Genomic DNA, 16,937 nt, shown 5'->3' on the forward strand with positions numbered 1-16,937 from the left:
TGTGTATACTTTACATGTTTTGGTTTCTCTTTTGAACTTTAAACTCTTTTAATATTAGTATATTGTAATAGAAATGTATAAGAGAACATTTGAAGTATTTGGTTGCAAGTGCTTCAAATGCACGTCTACCTTTTTTTTATATATACCTATAAATAAAGGATTAAAAAAAAAGGTTCCATTTTGATATTAAAAAAATCCATGACTTGCAGATTTATGAATGTATATCCTCGATAACTTCACGAATTTCACCTTTAAGGTCTTGAATCGATTGCGGATCACCTTATCTTTCACGTGGCCCCAAAGAAAAAGTCTAAATGACAACATTTCGGTGGCCAATTGAAATTACTTCTTCCAGAAATAACACGACTAGTAAACTTTCCTTGCAATTTGCGATTGCTTCGTTGCTCATGTGGCACCTAGCACCGTCTTGTTGAAAATAAACGTCGTCCACATCATAAGAAATCATTGTTCACCAAGATCGACGAGGAATCGACAAACCTGGGTTTTCCTCAAAACTACGGGTTAAAGTATCAGGTTAAGTTGTTCTTGAGCGACGGACACGGTTTCGATTCTTCACATCACTAACTTGTCCTGATAGCTCAAATTTTTCCAGCAGTTTCCCTATTGCCGGCCGAAAAGGTAAAATTGATTTAGTTTTGTGAACTGAGACTGCAAAATTTCCACCATTTTTGTAGTGAATTTTAACAATTTCAAAGCGTCGTTGAAGCATGTATCCTTCCATTTTTTTTAGTACCTACTGGCGTAGTTTTCCTTCTCAAATGTCAAAAGATGACAATTTGCTACCCATATAGTGAGCTATTCATATTGAAACCTCTAACCTTTTTGAAAATCATCACTCCACAACAATCCTGAAAATACGTTTTATATTTGGATAATGTTCCCATCGATTATTTGATCGACTTCTTCGTCACTTGGTGGAAATCCACATAATTGATATTGAATACAAGTTATTCTTACTTACACTGTTTTATGATGAGAATAATAGTTATTTATAATACAAGTGCAGAAGGCATTGATATTCTTCCACGAGTTCAAAATTCAAAAACGAGCCACGAAGTGGCGAGTTTTTTAATGAACGAGTGGTAGAATGAGCCTTCTGTACGAGTGTTATACATTATTTTTTCTAATTCATTGCATTTTTATTGAAATTAATGAAATATTTCCATAAATATCATTTAGTGATTTTTGCATTGAAAAATATTGGTTGGCAGAACTGATTTCCTTAAGGCAAATTGATGAATTGACAGATAAAGCCGTGGCGGAAAGTTCGGAGTACCAACATAGAATAATAAAATATAACCATGAAAACTGTGCGTTTCTGATATATTTTCGCACGATTTTGTTCTACAGGATGTGGAAGAATGAACGGAATAACCACAGAATTAGAGAGAAGTTATTTCTTACATTTTGGATAAGAAATCTGAAGAAACTACTGTATACCGAAAGAATTTCCATAATAAAATAGTAAAAACTTGTATTATTTAGTATGAATTTCTTTCGTTTTTTTCTACTCTGATTCTGGTGTCTCAATCAACACAAAATATTGTACAATTATCGACATTGTTGTTTCATATTAATTACACTCTCAGAAATTTTATCATTGCAAAGTCTCAGCTCTGATAGTTTTCGAGTTACGAATTTCTGAAAATTCAATTCGGAGCAATGTGATATTTATTTATTATACGGTTTTTAGGTATTATTTGCTTCACCTAAATCGAAATAATCCCTAAATCCTAGTGTGAAAAATTCAAAGTGTCGTCGTAAATTTTGATTTTGTCACAGTTGTAAAAAAACTATTTGTAAAATTCGCAAAGTTTTACCACGTGGAATGCACCAAGGCTACTCAAAAACTTCCGAGAAGACCTTGAATTCCGAGCCCTAAATTATAGCAAGAATCAAATCGTCTGTGCCACTATTATTGGATCTTACACCGGATGTAGACGGAACTCGACGAGCACAGACCGGATATCCGAAAATAAAAGAATGAATGTGAACTCCAACCGTCGATTTTTACCTGGTGTGGCTTGTAGTAGAACCCGATCCACCCTAGCTGTCGACTAGTCAGTCGAAGCCCAAAGCATCGATTTGCCTCTTTCTTTGTAACCAAGACCAGCTTTGCTCTGTTTTAAAACACATTATTTTATGAAGGGTACTTTCTGGCCGACTGTGACGCAAAATATTTGTCGCTTCGATTGAGCAGTGGCGTGTTAATAGGGGTTGGGGGAAATAGAAATGTAACAATTTACTACATAAATGATCATTATTGTTTTATCTACTCTTATTGAATTATAAACTCATTATTCAACTGCTTTTGAGCAATTAATAGTATCTATTAACAAACATCGTGAGTTATAATAACTCACTACTATAACTCACTATAATAAATCGGAAAATATGGATCTGTGCTTCTATACTTCTCTGTTTCTGTTCGATTGGCCGAAATGGAACATTCCATTATTGTTATTGAGGGGAAGAATGTCCGAGGGAATGTCACTTTAATAATTTTGACGTTTTCAAATTAATTTGATATCTAATTACTCTGAATGTTTTGCTGAAAACGATTAATTCAGATAGTGAAGATGAAATATTATATAGGTAAACATTTTCAAAAGACAAACAGCTAATGTTACCATACAGAATTACTTGCCCGAAAAAAATGTAAAGGAGTTTGTAGCAGTAAGGTCATTAAGTCGTCATCTACAGGGAATGTTTTTTGGTATATTTTAATGCATTTTTATAGGCAACTATTGACGTTTTTCAATATAGTTCTATGTCTGTACTCTATACTGGATTCGAGCTAGCCGAAGCTAGTTCGATTGTGATTGGTGACACTATGTTTCCATCTCTCTTGTAGTCGGGATCGAGCACATATGTTTATTTCCCATTCCTTCTGTCTATATTCTAAGTCTGTATTTTTTTCTTAGTATTTATTGATATAGTCGTAGATAAAGTATAGTATTCAACTTGCGGTAATGGTCATAACTCACTTGATGAATTACAGCACTCGCCTGCGGCTCGTGCTGCAAACTTCATCTGCGTGAGTTATGACCTACATTACCGCTCGTTGAATAATATACTATTATTCACAGTTTTTATCTACAGAGTTTTAATTATGGAACGCCTCAATTATATCGGAGACTGATCGAACGAGTTTTATATAGTTTTATAGATGAGGATCTATCAAATTTTAATGGTGTTGGTGTTCATCGATTCTTTGGCGAGTTTTAAATGATTTGTCATACAATTTTAAGCGTTCTTTCCGCATTTTACCTTTGAAATGTGAAAACATATAGAAAATCTCAATAATCTTCGGTTCTCGACCACGCCGCAGAGTTCTCGACCATTTTTATGTTAGTTTTCGACCGCTAATAATAGTGGCCGCTCCACTTGAAAATTTTATAAGAAACTTTAGAGCGAGATGAGTGATTAGTACTTTCTTTCGTACCGTACCATCGACATCACTACCTATCACTCAGATGGGTTTCAGATGAGGTAATCAAGTAAGAAACACTCGGAACGTAAAAAAAAATTATTTTGCAAAAGTTTTCACTTTCTATAAATATTTCAAAATAGCAACTCATACAACATTATTTGGTTATTTTGCACTTAATATCTATTTAGAAACTAATGAGTAAATAAAATATAAAACACTGTCCACCAGTGGTCCAGAATTAAGTACAATCGAATTGGTTCTCGACCACGAATGAATAAAGGGCAGAAATAAGTGTTTCAACGTTAATTCGGTGGTCGCAAACTAATATTCAGGAAGTAGATATATGAATGAATCAGGGTATCGAAAAAAAAACGAAAATGATCCAACTGAAATATATCGGTTGAAATAAACAATTTTTGAAGTAACATATTGGTTCTCGACCACTTTGGTCGAGAAATAAAAGATACAAATTTTCCAATACCAGTTCGCGACCGCCGAATATTGAACAAAAATATTATTTGCTTCTTGATTGAAATACACTCAAAAATATATCTTATAGTTGATATGGAACAAAATATACACACATAATTCATTCAAAATAAGAAATAATTACTATTTTCTGGTCATATATCACGAAGCACTTTTCTAAGAGAGGACGAGAAAGAACCCTTTTCTATGATAGACGATTATAAACTAATTTTTAGCGCGAAAACTTTTATCTACTATGCAAACTATCTTGGAAGGGTAGAATGGTCGAGAACACGTACCGCGAAAATATTTTGCACTACATGATATATTTTTATTATTATTTTATCTCAAATCACGGAATGGTCGAGAACCAGTGCCGGTCGGCTAACCAGTGCATTTACCCTATTTACATTATTGTCAGATCTTCCCTTTTTCCGGAATAATGATGATCTTTGTTATTTCAAATGGACCACCCTGAATATTTTTTGACTTTTTGAGAAATACTGAATATTTTTAAATGATGCTTTTTAAAAATTTGCGATACTAATTTATTGGAACGCCAAAGTTGTTATTGCAGCAGTCATAGCCAGCTGTATTATTTTAACTTCGGCGAAAATAATATGAATATAGCTATAACTCAGAATTTATGACATTAAGGTATAGGGAACTTACGTGAAAAATATTCAGTATTTCTTGAAAAAAGCAAAAATATACAGGGTGGTTTATTTGAAATAACAAAGATTATTAATATTCCGGAAAAGGAAAAGATCTGACTAAAATTTTAATAGCACCGTAATATCGGTCATATCACAAAAATCAATATAGATCGTGCGATCCGTTTTCGTGAGTTATTTAAAACTCACTCTGTATGTTTTTTATAAATACAGGGTGATTCACCGCGATGGCCTATTAGACGTTAATGGAAAAATAATCATAATTTTGTGCTGAAAATTTGCATGTTGGGGTTTGAGTCAATGATCTTTTTCCCTGAAATATTTTCAGATCTCTACAACTTCCGGTAATACCGGAAACATACAAATACTTCCTTATTTCAAATGACACACCCAGTATATCATTGCATCATTAGATAGCTTTTTTGATGACAATTTCAGCAATATGCCATACCTTAGTAAAAACTCAACGGTTCATGAGTTACTGGGATTCTTATGAAAACAATGGTGGCGACGGGGATTCACAATTTCTTGAATATTTCGGAAGTGAAAGTTTTTTCCGAAGAAACCTTTTTTTATTTTCGATTTTGCGAATGCGTAGTATCATAAGACTTTTTGCAGTTTGGATCAAAAATGTTCAGGGTGTTTTTAAGGAGATTATAAACTTGGACAATTCAAATTTATCAAAACTCAAGATTTTCGAATTAGAACCTATATTTTTCATTTTTTCAGTCGATTCTACGCACAAAAATTATGGGAGTTACTTCAGCAAACCCTATATCCAAAATGAATACTCCAAAAGTTATCGAGGAAGAACTTTAAATGAGGAGAAACCGCAATTTTTTACTGTGTAGATTAGTCTGTGGCTTCAGGAAAACACAGAAAAACAAAAATTCGATGTGAAGTATTCATTTTAGGTATAGGGTTTGCTTAAGTAACCCCCACTCTTTTTATACGTAGAATCGACTGAAATGATAAAATATTTAGGTTCTAATTTGAAAATCTTGAGTTTTGATGAATTTGAGTTCATGAACTTCTGATAAACACCCTGTACATTTTTCGTCCAAACCGAGAACATATTTAAAATAATACGTATTTGCAGAATCCAAAATAATAAAGGTTTTTTCGAAGAAAACTTTTTCTGCAGAATTATTCACGCTATGTAATGATGCAATAATATACTGGGTGTGCCATTTGAAATAAGAAAGTAGTAGTATGTTTCCGGTGTAACCGGAAGTTGTAGAGATCTGAAAATATTTTAGGGAGAAAGATCATTGTCTCAACCCCAACATGCAAATTTTCAGCGCAAACTCATAATTAGTTTTCCATAAACGTCTAATAGGCCATCGCGGTTAATCACTCTGTATAAATCAAACGTATGTTCTTGATGTGAGTTGGTTTTAAGCATGAACTTATCTACTATCCAAAGTATGTTCCTAAATTAGAGGTACTCATGAATGAATGATTCGTCGGATCATTCATTCATTCTCAGAAAAAAAGTTCTATGAACTTGGGTCCGTAAACCGCTTTGTTTTTGAGATACAGGGTGTTAAAGTTTCATTTGTTTTCAAGATTTTTTCCCATAGCATCATTCCATCACAAGATATTTAACTTAAATTTGGAATAGATATTCAAATTTGAAGTTTTCATCAAGTGATATGCTAATTTTGAATGCCAATCTACAGGGTGATATTTTCTATGGAATATTATACCCGCTTATTTTCTCCAGAAATTCACTTCGGTGGACAACTGGTAGTTTAGAAAAATGTTAAAAGAAACTTTGGTCCGATACTACACTTTTTAGTTCCTTGTAGTTTTGTCATATCTGCTACCGATTTAGAGAAAAACATTTTAAAGAATTATCTTGTAATCGTCAGGAGAATCCAGAATTATAATGAAGATCCTGTTAGTAAGCTGTGATGAATAAATTAATTATTATAAGTTTTGGTACTTAATAATCTGTAGGTAATATTGATGAAGATTCCATAATCTGGTATAGTAATCCTAAAAAAAGAAATTATCCAAGGAATCTCTCATTTTTCTTTGTACCTCCAATTTAGGAACACTCAGTATACAGGGTGGCCACTTTTTCAATGGGATTGTATTGGTAACTTTTAAACCATAAGAGTTAGAAGGTCGGTCAAATGGAGAAAAAGTTGCATGCATAGAAGCATTATCAAGCAGTTCAAACGAATCGAGATTATCAGGGCCGGTTATTGAAATATCATAAAAAAAGTAAATTCTGTCATTTTGGTTTTTCTTTTTTTCCTACTTTATTTCAAATATTATCAAAAAATGTTAAAGGAATTTTTTATTCGACAGTAAATTGTTCTCAATTTGACGTAATCAGATTTCGTATCCAACGTTTCGTGCTCTCTGGGCCACCCTCAACCTCATTTTTTTCAATACGGACCTGTATATTTTATGATACTTCTCGAAATAACTTTTAACGCTGAATTCAACGATATATCATACAATGTCATTCAAAGTGATTTTCAGGTGATTTTGACCCTTATCCAAATTTCTTTGGGTCGGATCTGTAGTGAATGCAATTTATCAAAAACTGCTGTTGATAAAATAGTCAAGAGACGCGAATACAATGATTTTAAATTTGAATACCAAGCCTTCAAAACTTATATCGTAATAATATCAAAATAAAGTTCGATTCTGGAACAAATGACAAATCCAACAATAGTGATTTCTCGCGAGAAGATTGAGAATGTATTGGAAGGTATTCAAGAAGACGAAATAAGCAAATGTATAAGAAGTATGGGTTCCAAAACCGTTAAGTGCATTTTACAAAATGGTGGACATTTCGAACACTTACTTCATTCATTTTCATTTACTTCCGAATAATCATTCGATTTTTCTTTCATTTAATGATAATTCGTTTAATTATTATGAATTGAAATATGTAAATAATTATTACTTGTTTCTTGATTTGATTCTGATATGTCCCATTTAGTTCAAGATGAGTAAATTGATTTTCTCATCGAAATGTATTGCTTGTTGTTAATTAAACTAAAGGTACCGAAATGTAATACAGATCCGACCCAAAGAAATTTGGATAAGGGTCAAAATCACCTGAAAATCAACTTTGAATGATATTGGATGATATATCGTTGAATTCAGCGTTAAAAGTTATTTCGTAAAGTGTCATAAAATATACAGGTCCGTATTGAAAAACCATGAGGTTGAGGGTGGCCCAGAGAGCACGAAACGTTGGATACGAAATCTGATTACGTCAAATTGAGAACAATTTACTGTCGAATAAAAAATTCCTGTAACATTTTTTGATAATATTTGAAAGAAAGTGGGAAAAAAAGAAAAATCAACATGACAGAATTTACTTTTTTTATGATATCTCAATAACCGGCCCTGATAATCTCGATTTGTTTGAACTGCTTTATAATGCTTCTATGCATGCAACTTTTTCTCCATTTGACCGACCTTCTAACTCTTATGGTTTAAAAGTTACCAATACAATCCCATTGAAAAAGTGGCCACCCTGTATAAAACTGGCAGGATAAATTTTGACGTCCTTGGCTCGAAAAATAATTTTTCCGGGATGAAATTACTGTCAATAAAGCGATATTCAGATTGGGTAGTCTCAAAAATCATTCGGCAAATAACTGCTTTCACATTCTTGAGAGCGGAGTTCCAGTTCACAGTCCCGGTTGTAACCATACACAACTCGAAGAGACGTTCGTGAGCAACTCGAAGAGAGAGTTCAATAGGACATTGTTACATAAATATCATGTAACAATCAATTTTTCTGCTCGACGGCATACGAATCTACTTGCTGTGACTTCGATGAGAAAAAGAAGAATGGGAGAAGCGATCCAACGATTGATTTTCTAACTAATCCGCTCTTTTTTCACGAAAGTCGTGCCTCGACCATGGGCGGCGCTGCCATTCGGCTCAAGGGCTCAGAACGATTATTTTTGAATTTTGCGTCTGTGGAAACTTTACGATAATTTCGAGTGAACAAAATGTTTGAAAGTTTTGGCACAAACTTCCACATACGATTCCAAAAAGAAAACATGAATTTACGGGAATTTTTCAGAACAGGATTAATTGAAAGTTTTATCAACAACAACCTAGCAACAATTTTTATTCCAAATTGAATATCATAGTCCCAATATTCTGGATAGACCATAGAGTAATAAACATAGATAGAGGAAATATAAACATGGTTATTTTACTTTGTCGGATTGTGATATATTTTCAAATCCACAATTTAACTATATCGTTATGAATGTATATTATATTGAATGAAATATATTTATTTGAGCGATTCTCGATTAACTATGCAAATTTGAATATTTGGAATACAATATTTTTTCTAATTGACGATTATATAATAAGCAGAATATTTATTATTTTTTGCTCAAATCTAAAGTTTGGCAACTTTTGCTCTCCTAGTCACTAGTGTCATCGGTTGTTTCAAGACGATTGGCGCGTTTGAAGTTTGTTTTCTGAAATTCTGATATATTTTGGTATTTATTTCAATATATTTTGAGTTGATGTGAAACATTGATTCACTATGGGACCTAAAAAGTGCGTTTTTTGTGGAGAAATTCGCGAATTGAGTGAAGTATCGTATCACTGATATGTTTTCATTTCCGCGCCCTTCATGTCAAATTTGATAGTTGATGTTGAGGACAATATTTGCCTTCTGAAAATGACATAGATGCTCCATTTATCTATGTTTATTACTTTGATAGATAGACACATCAAGTCTTGAACATTAATCTTCCTGATTTTACTTAAAATCTACTGTCTTAGTTATATTTTCCGCATCTTTAATCATTAATGGAGTTCGCGGTAAACTTGGATGGTTATCTCTTCACAAAAGTATTTTATGAGCATTCAACCAATTTTGAGTGTCACTTGTATAGTAACACAAAACAAAGTTCGGCCAAAACATAATACCATCTGGAGCATGATTTTGGTGAATAAATTCAATTAATTTTGTTAAGCAATTGGTAATGTATCTTTGAATGTCCACAGCTTCGCCTCTAACTTGACCTGGAAATCCCACCAGTTGACATCACGCACCAAATTAAAACTTTATAAGCAAGTTTGGCCTTTTGCTTCAATTTCACATTGCCTGGACAATTTTCGAAAATTGTTGGTGTAACATCCGTTATTTCCTTTAATTTTGGAATTTCTCAAAATGGAGTACTAGTACTCACTAGTCAATAAATACAACAAACTACTTTTCATCATTCATGACGATGACTTTTTATTTGGAAAATGAATACAACTTGAAGCTCGAAAACATCTCGCTCGGTATTCTGCCTGTTTGATTTATCGTATATAAAATAAAATTGAAAAGTCCTTGAGAAAACTACTGGCTTACGGTGTTTCCAAGGTACAATTTCCAAAGAAGTGCAGAGAAAGCTTTCTCTGCACTTCTTTGGAAATTGTACCTTGGAAACACCGTAAGCCAGTAGTTTTCTCAAGGACTTTTCAATTTTATTCATGGCTTTTTCGATTAACTGATTTGATCTATATCTCGTTAATAGTATAGGTCTTCCAATTTTCGGAAGATTCAGGCATAGTAAACCTTCTTCACATCCTGCTGATGCACAATATTGTTATCTGGGGAACATTTTGATATTCAGTATTGTGAAAATGTGAAATTTTCGAAATCAACGTACCTTTTAGAGCTTAGAAGGCTGTTCTTTTTTTTGAGCAAAGAATGAGGAATTTAGTAGGTAGAGTATTTTTTTCTACAATCGATGGGTTGATCGATTGATCAAAGTTTTGTGGAATCCACCACAATCTACAGCTTTGATACAGTTCTTGAATAGATTTTCCATAAAATACTCAATGATAAAGTGAATTTCATAGTTGGAATTTTTCAAAAATTCAACAAACCTGAAAATATCTCCGAATGAATACGAACAAGAAATGATCAGTCAATTCGTTATGCGATTATACAGGTGATAACAACAATCAATAGGTTGCGTCACCTTGAACACAGTGAATCACTTCAATCTCCAAGTACAACTAAGATCGACAAAAGAGAACATACATACACATAATCATAAAAACTTTCCATTTCAACGACATTGAACGAAAATATGACGCATAACTAGCGCACAATTTCAATGTGATCCAACATTGTTGTACTTGTTTGGCAAGTATCGAACTATATGTGAAATTCAATCATTTCGTATTAGATAGACATTCAGATGGTGAATGATCATTTGAAAAGACCGATATTTTTTTTTGTGGGGCTAAGTTGGCATGTCATTCACTTTATTTGAAGTTCATTTCGCCATTTTTACAATGGATAAATATATTGAATGATATTAATGGTGCTAAAAAATGTTTCACAAAATAACTGACAACTGGATTTTGCTACATGTATTTCCTAAACTGTATTATTTTAAGTTATTTCATGATGACGCATGAGAATTTGAAATAAATATATTTCACTTATCCTTCAATCAGAGCAAGTTTCTTGTATGCTAGAACGTATATATATCAAATTGTCGTATATTTACAATTCAAATACCATACAATTCAGAGTCCTCGGTAGTATAGTGGTCAGTATCCCCGCCTGTCACGCGGGAGACCGGGGTTCGATTCCCCGCCGGGGAGGGTAATTTTTTTAGTAATAATTTCATCGCTTACGTGGCATCACTTGCTACAAATTGTCAATTCTCCTAGAATTGCAACATCTATGTCTAAAAGTGTATTATGAGAATTTGAATGAATTTTGGATATGTCTTCAACTTTTTCTTCAATCTGAGCAAGTAGTATCCATATTGTAGTATATATACATTCCAATTCCAAATACAATTATGTACAACAATTCTTTACCACAACCTCTTAATATTATACATCACCCAATCGGTTACTTATGAAAACAAATTACTAGTAAATAGTATAGTGGATATATATATATATATATATATATATATATATATATATATATATATATATATATATATATATATATATATATTTAAATTTTCCTTTAATCTGAGCAAGAGCAAGTGTATCGGAAGTATGGTTGTATATAAATATCTTAATTATCATATATATATATATTCCAAATATTAGTATATACAAAGTCCTCGGTAGTATAGTGGTCAGTATCCCCGCCTGTCACGCGGGAGACCGGGGTTCGATTCCCCGCCGGGGAGGATATTTTTTTTGTAATAATTTAATTACATTTATTTGAACAAATTCGAGAAATTGATTATGTACTTGAAATTTCCTAGATTTTTATTAATAACATTGATAACAATACATGCAATGAAGCAATAAATGTAATAACAAAAATCTATAAATAAATATACTCTACTATAATCGGATAATAATAACATTTTTTTTTTCACTAACTTGCCGATAAACAAGTTTTGAGCTTTGTTCATCTGAATTTGGTCACCAAAATTTTTTGTTATAGCCAGCTAATATTACCTGTAGCTACAAAAAATGTGAAACTGTTGGCGTAAAGGCACTAAAAGATTTGTATTCCTAAATCTGACCGCCATATGTGTATTTGACCTGTCAGTCAACAGACCCTATAATAAATAACGTATTTTGTCTAAATCTGAAGTAGTCCACCCAGAGTCTATATAAGTCACATTCTACATTTAGTGAGTTAAGTCTTCAGATAACATTCAGTCAGGTTAGTTCTTGTTGAAAATCTTTCAAAAAAGTGTCTTATCCATCTAAAAAAATATTTATATTTTTTTTACAAAGTTCGCATGATACTCAATGAGTTATCATTTGTTCAATATTTTAGTTTTCATGATGAGAATTTATGTGCTTTGAAATATGATGATTGGACGTTAGGGGTAAGTTTTAGGTATAATCTTTTTTGTATAATATAATTATAATTAGTATAAAATTGTATAATAGACAGTGATTTGGATATAAGTGAAACACACAGACAATAATTTTCGAAATGGTTTTTGTTTTTTTCTTGGTTTCGTTTACCCATATTTTGTGAAAATTTGATGTAGAAATACGGTTTTTATTTCTTTTTTAAATGATTAGATTATTTGTATATCTAAACAATTTATTTTCTATTTCAGCAAATACTTGAAACTCAGATGGAGATTTTCGAATTTCAGAATTTCAATAGTCTGTCTTAGGAGATCAAAGATATTTTTTTCAATACCTACATTAATAAAGAAATACTTAATATATGCAATATGGACATAAAAATCTAATTGGATTTCGAATTCTAAGGTAATAATATTGTTTATTTATATTACACTACTTAAAATCTGCAATCTTGGTATAATTCTTGAAGTAAGATATAATTCGAATATACATTCTAATTTTTCAATGAATAGGTGGCTTGTAACACAGAAATACTGTTGTCAAGAAAAAAAATCACCACTAAACTACTACCAGCACTTCTAAGATGGGGTGAGGACACAGTAACAAATTATACAGACAACTGGTTTTTCTCAATCTCTCTAGTTATGACTGCTCTAACAGAAGTCTAGAGATTTTGGGATGGAAAATATTTTAGTTTTCACAGTTATAGATTTATTGAACATTTTTCATCGTATAGTATTTATTTTATATCAAGATGAATTTCATAAAATCTCTGAGAGTCTATTTGTTATAATTTCGACTCATAGAGAAGAATCATTTGTAGATGCATATTTCCGAATATTATAAGACAGTTCTTGAAAAATAGTAATCATGCCTGCTAATGAAAATTGAGTATATTAGACCTTATTTTATCTCATAGTACAAAATATCTTAACTATTAAGCATGATTACTGATTTTCGAGACCTGTGTTATAATATTTGGAAATATGTATCTACAAATGATATATATTTTTTATTTATTTTATTTTATTTTGAACATAAATAATAACCATTCTTTGTTTCAATCTTTCCTATGAATCTTTGAATGCTCTTTCTAGAAGATAGTGAAATCTTAATTCATAGTAAATTAAACATTTATTTGTCTCATAATACAAAATACATAACAATTTATATCCTAACAAGATGATTCAATAGTAATAGTTGAATTTATTTTCAAAATACGTCTTCTCATAGAAAAATATATAATGATATTTATGGACTAAATTGAATAAAAATTATAGGATTATATTTAATTTTTTATTGATCAACAAAATATTATCAAAGTTTTCGATAAGGACTCAATTTTTAAAAAATTATGGAAAGTTATACATATTTGTATTAACCAATTTAATTCAAAAATTTTGGTAAATATTAGAACAAAATATTCAATATCGTTCAAAATTATAGTTTTAGGTAACTGAATTGGATACATTATGAAAAATTATTCGATTCTCTCAACAAACTACTTATACTTATACTATTTATTAATGAACTAAAACACCTAATGCCACAAAAGTTTATAAACAACTCAGTAATAAAAAGGAAGTACTAACCAACTGAGATTGCGCTTCCTAATATCTTCAAATCGACCATTTCTGTATTTCTTCACATTTATTAAATGACCAATTTCAGCAGAAAATTTTTTTATTGGGATAGAAAATATTTTAGTTTGCACAGTTATACATTTATTGAACATTTTTCATCGTGAAGTATTTATTTTATATCATGATAAATTTCAAAAAATCTCTGAAAATTTCGACTCATAGAAAAGTATCATTTGTAGATGCATATTTCCAAATATTTTAACACAGTTCTTGAAAAAACGTAATCATATGCCTACTAGCGAAAATTGAATTTTCGAACATCAGTAAATACTGATTCTCTGTTTCAATTCGTTATATGAATCTTTGAATGCTTTTTCTAGTAGATAGTTGAACTCAATTCATGGTATATTAAACCTTATTTCGTCTCATTATACAAAATAAATAACAATTTATATCCTGACAACATGATTCAATAGTAATAGTTGAAGTCATTTTCAAAATACTCTGCTCATAGACAAAGATATTTATGGACTAAATTGAATAGACTACTACATTTAATTTTTTATTGATCAACAAAATATTATCAGAGTTCCCGACACGGATTCAAAAACTAATATTAAAAGTAAATAATCCAATATAATTTGAAGGGATCAAAACTTTCAATAATCAATTTTTGAAAACTCATAGTTATACAAATTTATATTCGTCAATTTAATTTAAAAATTTTGCTCAATATTAGAAAAAAATACTTAAAATCGTTGGAAATTATAGATGTTAGGTAACTGAATTATTAAAATATAATTCAATTCTTTCAACAAAATATGGACAGATATTAAAGAATTACATCACATAATTCTACAAAAGTTTATAAACAACTCAGTAATAACAAGGAAAAACTAACCAACTGAGATTGCGCTCCCTATCTTCAAATCGCCCATTTCTGTATTTGTTCACATTTATCAAATGACCAATTTCAGCAGAACATTTTTTTATTGGGATAGAAAATATTTTAGTTTGCACAGTTATAGATTTATTGGAATTTCTCATCGTTAAGTAAATACTTTACTTTCTTCTTCTTCTTGGCGTGCCCTATCCGTTCCGGACGTTGGCAATCAACATGGCAAGTTTTATCTTGTTCGCTGCGTTTCTGAAAAGTTGTATGGATGTCTGGCCAAACCACTTCCTGAGATTGTGCAACCATGAATGTCTTCTTCTACCCGGTCCCCTTCTGCCTTCCACTTTTCCCTGTATTATCAACTTTAAAATTTATAAAAAAAAGATTTTCAAAGATTTTTTTGTTATATATTTCGACTCATAGAAAAGTATCATTTGTAGATGCATATTTCCAAATATTATAACACAGTTCTTGAAAAAACTTAATCATAAGCCTACTAGCGAAAATTGAGTTTTCGAACATCAGTAAATACTAATTCTGTTTCAATTCTCCATATGAATCTTTAAATGTTCTTTCTAGTAGATAGTTCAACTCAATTGATGGTATATCAAACCTTATTTCGTCTCATTATACAAAATAAATAACAATTTATATCCTGACAAGATGATTCAATAGTAATAGTTGAAGTCATTTTCAAAATACGTCTGCTCATAGACAGAGATATTTATGGACTAAATTAAATAGAAAATGATACTACTATATTTAATTTTCTTTTGATCAACAAAAGTTCTCGACACGGATTCAAAAACTCATATTGAAAGTAAATAATCCAATATAATTTGTAAGGAACTTTCAATAATCAATTTTTGAAAACTTATGAAAAGTTATTTGTATTCACCAATTTAATTTAAAAATTCTGGTTAATATTGGAAAAAAAAAACTTAAAATCGTTCGAAATTATAGATGTTAGGTAACTGAATTGGATAAATTATTAAAATAAAGTTCGATTCTTTCAACAAAATATGTACTACTTATTAAAGAATTAAACCACTTAATGCCACCAAAGATTATAAACAACTTAGTAATGACAAGGAAAAACTTACTAACTGAGATAGCGCTTCCTTCTTCTTCTTCTTCTTAATTTAAGCCTAGGGCTTGTATATTCCACTTTAGTCCTCGGTGGATGTAGATATCCAGGAGTCTTTCCAGCGCTTAGGGGGTCTGCCGACTGGTCTTCTGGTACCTGGGATTCCGTCTCGGGCTATCCTAGCGCTTCCTAAAATCTTTAAATCGACCATTTCTGTATTTGTTCACATTCAGGATATGACCAATTTCAGCAGAAAATTTTTTTGTTGGCAAAAAAATATTTTATTTTTCTCAGTTTTAGATTCATTGAAAATTTTTTATCGTATAATATTTATGTAGGCTTGGTTAATCGATCGCCTAGGCCCTAGAGGTATGATTTGATTACCGGGCCTTTCCACTTCTTCTCCGTGACTTTGTTCGGTTTAAGTAATAATTATAAACATTTTTAAAGCCACACTTACAGTACAAACGCAGTTTATACGGTACTGAATTTCGTTTTTAACTCGAGTGTTAATTACTCCAGTCGTCTTCGATATTTCACGTCTTTGTCTCATTACAAGTTTCGGTTGTCTCGTCTTTGATTCGTTCGCGACTCGTCTTAATCTAGTCCGCGAACCGTTTGTGATTGAATGAACAATCTCGCTAAACCCGATAGAGATCTTTTCGCGAATAAAAGTTTTTGAAGATCAGACCAACCCGTCATCGTCATCATCTCTTCAAAATCTTCAATCTATCTCCCGATTGGATAATTATCGGCCCCCGTGAATTGTCTAATTGAATCCTCGACGTCCCTAAAGGTCAATGAAAAACTACTCCGACAATAACGGTTTTCTTCTTCGAATTTCATTTTTGACACCGATACAGATACCGAGCTAACTACGTCGTCATTGTCACCGTCGTCATAATCGTCATCGTCTTTTTCTAATAGGGGACCACACAAGAAATCGCACACCCTTTTGGCGATTTCT

The 16,937-nt window shown here is 31.5% G+C and overlaps 1 long non-coding RNA gene and 1 other non-coding gene across 3 annotated transcripts; both read left to right on the forward strand.

The window, feature by feature from the left end:
* The first annotated feature begins 11,684 nt into the window (after positions 1 to 11,684).
* Trnad-guc lies at positions 11,685 to 11,756 on the forward strand. The gene has a single exon. It is a non-coding gene; the product is annotated as a tRNA-Asp (tRNA).
* A 380-nt stretch (positions 11,757 to 12,136) lies between these two features.
* LOC123678018 lies at positions 12,137 to 13,186 on the forward strand. Of its 2 annotated transcripts, XR_006747182.1 has the most exons (4): positions 12,137 to 12,244; positions 12,362 to 12,413; positions 12,654 to 12,810; positions 12,918 to 13,186. It is a non-coding gene; the product is annotated as an uncharacterized LOC123678018 (long non-coding RNA). The 2 variants fall into 2 exon arrangements; XR_006747181.1 differs by having other exon boundaries at positions 12,137 to 12,413.
* Positions 13,187 to 16,937: the final 3,751 nt, after the last annotated feature.

Source organism: Harmonia axyridis, chromosome 4 (genome assembly GCF_914767665.1).
Source record: "Harmonia axyridis chromosome 4, icHarAxyr1.1, whole genome shotgun sequence".
Taxonomy (NCBI): Eukaryota; Metazoa; Arthropoda; class Insecta; order Coleoptera; family Coccinellidae; genus Harmonia; species Harmonia axyridis.